At 39.7% G+C, this 5,968-nt stretch overlaps 1 long non-coding RNA gene across 1 annotated transcript; it reads right to left on the bottom strand.

Moving 5' to 3' along the window:
* Positions 1 to 1,658: 1,658 nt before the first annotated feature.
* On the bottom strand, positions 1,659 to 3,930 carry LOC143415998 (uncharacterized). The gene is made up of 2 exons (XR_013096421.1): positions 3,119 to 3,930; positions 1,659 to 2,793 (listed from the first exon to the last, which is right to left on the bottom strand). It is a non-coding gene; the product is annotated as an uncharacterized LOC143415998 (long non-coding RNA).
* Between the last annotated feature and the right edge of the window lie 2,038 nt (positions 3,931 to 5,968).

Here is a 5,968-nt window from a genome sequence, read left to right on the forward strand (position 1 = left end):
TGAAATCTTTCCTTCCTTAAAAGTTATAATCCTACTTAAGTTATAGTGCAAACGCTTAAGTAACAAATATACTTGATGCTAATTAATTAATATTTCCCTTTGATGTTGCAACTATGCGGTCACTTCTGTCTTTAAACAAAATAATATTTTCCAGTTACAGAAATCATAAAGTCCAAACTAAAGTGCTACTGTTGCTATATGCATTTTATATAAATCATGGATGATGGTCCTGACATGAAGGAAGAGAAAGTTACAGGTTGCATCCTTTGACTTTGTCTCCGTGCCTTTGGGCGATTTTCAGAAGGACAGATGTTTCTGTTCAATTCTTAAATCAATTTTTTCAAACACAAACACTATTTTAAAGCTTCTAGAGAGTAAAATATTAATGATAATTATAATAACAATAATAAAAACAAAAGCTCTCAGATCCATCAAACCAAGCAGCAGAAAGAACAATAACTGAAGAGAAAACTTTAACCTTGTAGACTTCATTATGTTCCAGCTGCTCTACAGACGCTGTGACCTCGAACTTAAGCAGGTCGTAACGTATGTGCAGCTCAATAACTTCATAATCAGACCCTGTGGTATTTAGGCAGCAGAACAACTAAGAATAACAACTACAAAGAATGTTTTTAGGTTTCTGTTGTACTGCAAGGTTCTGTACAGGAGAACCAAACCAAGAGCAAATATTACGTCTCATTTACACCTGAGCACGAAGAGTCATCAACATTTAGCAAATTGAATCATCTTTGTTTAGATGCAAGAAGAATCATATAGAAATGAAAAAGTAGAAATAGAAATCCAGAGCAAAGATATCCTCTAATTCAGCGTAGCACATGTGCAGCTGCTGCGATTCACGTAAGCATTCGGCTCGTCGCTGTTGCAGATTTTTCTCTCGCTGTTCTGGCTCACAGCGCTGCAAACACAAAAATAAATATCCCCAAAGCTGTGAAAGGGAGCTAATTAGTAAGAGTATTGTTACTCTCTGCAGGAGTAGTCCAGCAGTAGAAATCAGTCCAATAACAAGGTGTGTAACATCTAGCAGGGTGACAGAAAAACCCAGGGTAACTTCTAAGGACCTCAACGTCTCTCTCACATTGTGTTTTTTAAACATGCTTCCATTTGTCACTTCAGTCTTTACTCTGAAATACAGGAAGAGAAATCATGGCTGAAACAATTTCTCATGAAACCAGGGGTGTGGTCCAACAGTCAGTTTGGTGAGGAAGGTTCCTAACTGAGAGAAGTGACCCAGAAGTATCTGTGTAGCAGCCACAATGAATCCAGATCATGAGCTTTATTAACTGATCAAAGTCTCTTCTTTCATCTTCTGTATCATTCAGTTTGCATTGGTAATGCCCATTATTGTAATGCTTTTTTAAGACCAGCAAAACTTTATTTCACTTTGGGTTAGCTGGGATAAGTGATGGATGGAGGGAATTTTACTTCAGCCACAGAAATCCTAAACAGGAAGGAGGAGCAGAGTTACAGTGGATCACTATCCAGCAGGGAAACAAGGTTTATTTCAATTTCTTGGCCATGAGTGAGATTTACTGAGTGGGCAAATTAGGGAGACGACACCATCAGATCCCGAGCCCTCCATGTGTTAATCAAGAGACGGCTGCTGTGCTACATCCATAAATAATGAATAAATTAGGAGCTAAAGCTGAAAGGACAGTTTATTTATACCATCTTCACGTGAACACATTCAAGAACATCACAGATGAAGAAACATTAAAAACTTCCACACTACATAAAACAAGAAAAATAGTTTTTCTTTCAGGTGGTTTCAGAAAAACAGAAACATCAAACATCTCCAAGACTCTCTTTGAAAGAACTAAAAACCTTTGTTCTCATGGTCCAATCATGAGTGAACTCCCCGATGAAGCCTTGTGTGCTAAAACATGTCAGAGTTTTAAAGGTTAAACATGAGTTTCCAAAACGTTTTGCTGGAGAACAATGAACTATTTGACTGAGTTTCAATCATTTACAGACGAGCAAAACCAGGACAGAGAAAACAGGACAAAACTGACTCAGTAAAACAACAGAAAAGAAGATCCCATGTAGATCTGTATTATGTAGAAGTTCAGCCCAGCAACCAGTTCAGTTCAACACAAGTTTAAATGATTCTATCTGAACTCTGTGGAGCCTGATCTCAAGCTTTTTGACTCTGACACAGAAACCAGAGGATCTTTCTGTGTCTTCAGATTCACTGTGATCCAGTGATGGGAGTGATTTCAGCCCTGAGTGATCGCGCTGATGTTTGCACAGAGCAGACAATGAGGTGAATGTTTGGGCACATTGGTAACAGTGAAACAGTTTATTAGTAACGTGGGATCGTTTGTGTGCAGAGTATGAACTGAGATTCCTGAAGCTCTTGTCACACTGGTCACAGCTGTAGTTTCCTTCCATGTGTGCACGTTCATGCCTGTTACGAGTACTTGAATGTGAGAAGCTTCTGTCACAGTGTCTGCACTTGTGTGGTTTCTCTCCTGTGTGGACTCCTTTGTGTGATTTAAGCTGACCTGCAGTGGTGAAGGATGACCCACACTGATCACAGAGGTGCTTTTTAACCCCACTGTGAATCAGTTCATGTTGTTTTAACTCACTTGATGTGGTGAAGCTTCTCCCACATTCTTTGCAGTATTTCAGTTTGTCTCCAGTGTGTCTACGTTGATGTACTTTTAGGGTCTTTTGCCGACTGAAAGTTTTTCCACAGAGGTCACAATGAAAGTCTTTCCCACCACCACAGTGATGACAGGGTTGAGAACTGGATCCATCTGTGTCGCTCTGCTTCTAAACAAAGACACAAAGACAGTGTAAGTCAGTCCTTCAACATTTGTATCCTGAACGTCGCCTGAAATAAAGAGAATCTCTGCAGACGTCCAACTACATTTGACTGTTTCAGTTAACACACTCAGTTTACTGGGCTGCAATAACTACAATACTACCACCATAATACTACAGTAATACTAAAATCATAACTGAAAGGAAAATCTGAATAATCACTCAGAGCTGCTTTTCCATACAGTAGAATTGCTAACATGCTAACACAGTTTAATGAGCAGAGTTGTTCCAAACAGTCAGGCTAAAATGACAAGATAACAATATAAATACATACCTCACAGTAGCTGCACTTGTAGAGTCTCTTTCTGGTGTGGATCTGTTGGTGTCGTCTCAGGTCATGTGGAGATTTAAAAGTCTTCTCACACAGGTCACATTGATAAGGTCTCTCCTCAGTGTGGGTAAACATGTGTTGTTGTAAGTGTGAGTCTGTTGTAAACTGTTTGCCACACTGTTCACAGCAGTACACATCATGTCTGGTGTGAATGCGTAGGTGTGTATTTCGGCTCCCTCTCCGGCTGAAAGTTTTTCCACAGATGTCACAGCTGTATGCCTTAATTCCAGAGTGGGTAACTAGATGCCTCTGTAAGTGGCTACTGCGAGTAAAAGCTCTGCCACACTGATCACAGCTGTATGCCTTAATTCCAGAGTGGGTAACTAGATGACTCTGTAAGCTGCTACTGTGAGTAAAAGCTCTGCCACACTGATCACAGCTGTATGCCTTAATTCCAGAGTGGGTAACTAGATGACTCTGTAAGTGGCTACTGCGAGTAAAAGCTCTGCCACACTGATCACAGCTGTATGCTTTAACTCCACTGTGGATGAGTTGGTGTTTTCTTAGGGAAGGCTTGAAGGAAAAAGACTTTCCACACAAGTCACAGCTGAACGGTCTCTCTCCAGTGTGGATGACCTGATGCTGTTTTAGTTTAGCCCTCACAGTAAAACCCTTCCCACACTCGTCACAGGTGTGTTTTTTCTCTCCCTTTCTTCTGTGAGGTTTGTCGGCCTCCTGAGAGCGCTGACTTCTGGCTCCATGTTGGTCCTGCAGTGACAGAGATACAAACAGAGGCAGTGAGTGAAATGCAGTCGTGGAACAAACTCAACCTTCAAACTCCATTAACACTAGTTTTAAACCTGAAGGTGGAGCGTGGCACCAAACACCTTAAAGGTCTCTTATCCCCACCTGCTGGTAGTTCTAACACATTACATCCAACCTGCTGTTAAAGATAATTCATGACTGTTCAAACACTAAAATCATGCACACACACACACACACACACACACACACACACACACACACACACACACACACACACAGTTTTATAATTTAGATTATTTTGTTGTTTCCTATTACATATTTCTATAATTTGTATAGATTTATACAGAATTATTCAGTGATAATAAATCCTATGTTTGTTTATTCTAAAGGAACCCCGTTAGCTTCCACAACAGATGTTGCTCGTCTTCCGTCAAATACTCACATAAAATATTACACAATAAAGTGGATTCAAGATATCCACATAATTTCACTCTTACATCCACAGTGAGGTTTCACAATTGTTCAAATATAAGCAATCAATAATAATAATAATAATATCAATAACATTGAGGCACATTACACAAATTTCAAAAACAAATCATGTCTTACAATATTTACAACAACTAAAAGCTCTGTAAATCGGCTTTTAAGTGTTCATTGAAGTTTTGAATAATTCTCTAATTTTTTAAGGCAACTTATTCCACTTAAAAGTTGCTCTAAATGTAACAGTTTTACAAAACGTTACTTTTAACTCGAGCATTTACTAAATTGCAGCTTGTTGAAAACTGTGTAATATGATGATGTATTTCATCTGGATACTGCAGCTGAGCAGAATAAATGTGGTGTGTTTAACAGAATTGCTTTCTTTAGAACTACAAGTAAGCCATAGAATATTTTAGCCTGTACAGGAAGCCAAGAAAGGTTATTATGCATTTGATCAATATTAGTATAGTATGAACATCTTCACACTAATCTGGACGCCTTATTCTGGACTAACTGAAGTCTGTTAAGATCTGTCTCATTAGCTGCTGACCAAATGATTGAACAATACTCCAGATGAGACATTACTAGTGCATTAATGACATCTTTCATAATGAAGAAGTGATACACAAAGAGCATTTCATAGCCATAGCTATGCCTTGTCGGCAGAGTTATGTGACATTAGTGATGTTTGTACTTTCAGCGTTAACTTGGTTTTAAAGCCTTTAAAATATACGCCGTTCAATAGTCGACCTTAATCTGACAGAGAATGTGATGATTTTGTGGATAATTAAAGTCAGTCATATATCCACAAACACAACAAGCTGAAAGTCAGTGATGCTGCTCGGTTTGCAGTCCTGAACATCACGGCACAAGCAGGATTCACTGCACTGTTAATGTTAGCTGTGTTATATTGCTGCCTCTGTTCGGTGGTGTCGAGCCAAACGCACTTTAACGTGTGTTTGAACGAGCTGACGGTTCACTCGTTAAGCTGAAAGAAAGATGCTTTAATCACAGCAGTCACACATGTGTCCACTGCACCATCTGGAACTCTTCTTGTTTACACTCGTAATAACACAAACACTAAATCCTGCTTCTCTGGTGCTGTTGTGTAGCAGTGTGTACACCTGAGACTGTCACCTGTCTGTCTGTCCTGCACTCTCTCTCTGTTTCTTTCTCTCTGATTGTGGAATAAAAGTATGAACATGTGTTTATAAGTTACACTTGTGTCTGAATCCTGCAGCTTATCACACATTTGATTTCCATGTGTGACGACTGCAAGTGTCCAGAGTGAGGACAGACTGAGGGAGCCACTGCTGCACATCATCTGTGAGGCTTTGCAGCCCTGATGATCCACCAGGACAAACTCAGCAGTGTGTGAGGAAGAGGAGGAGGAAGAGCCAGCAGCAGCTGACAGATGGAGAGAATAGACAGACTGTTCCCTGTTTGTGAAGGACTGCTAGGAAAGTTTAACATAACTGTCTGTGCTGAATCAGTCTTATTAGGTAATGTTCAAATAATGTGATCATCCCAGTGTTTCCAGTGTGGGAGAAAGTACTCAGGGCCTTCAAGTTACACACTATGAAAGGCAGCAACAAGTTTAATGTT

The sequence above is a fragment of the Maylandia zebra genome, unplaced genomic scaffold, assembly GCF_041146795.1.
Source record: "Maylandia zebra isolate NMK-2024a unplaced genomic scaffold, Mzebra_GT3a scaffold11, whole genome shotgun sequence".
NCBI classification, from domain to species: Eukaryota; Metazoa; Chordata; class Actinopteri; order Cichliformes; family Cichlidae; genus Maylandia; species Maylandia zebra.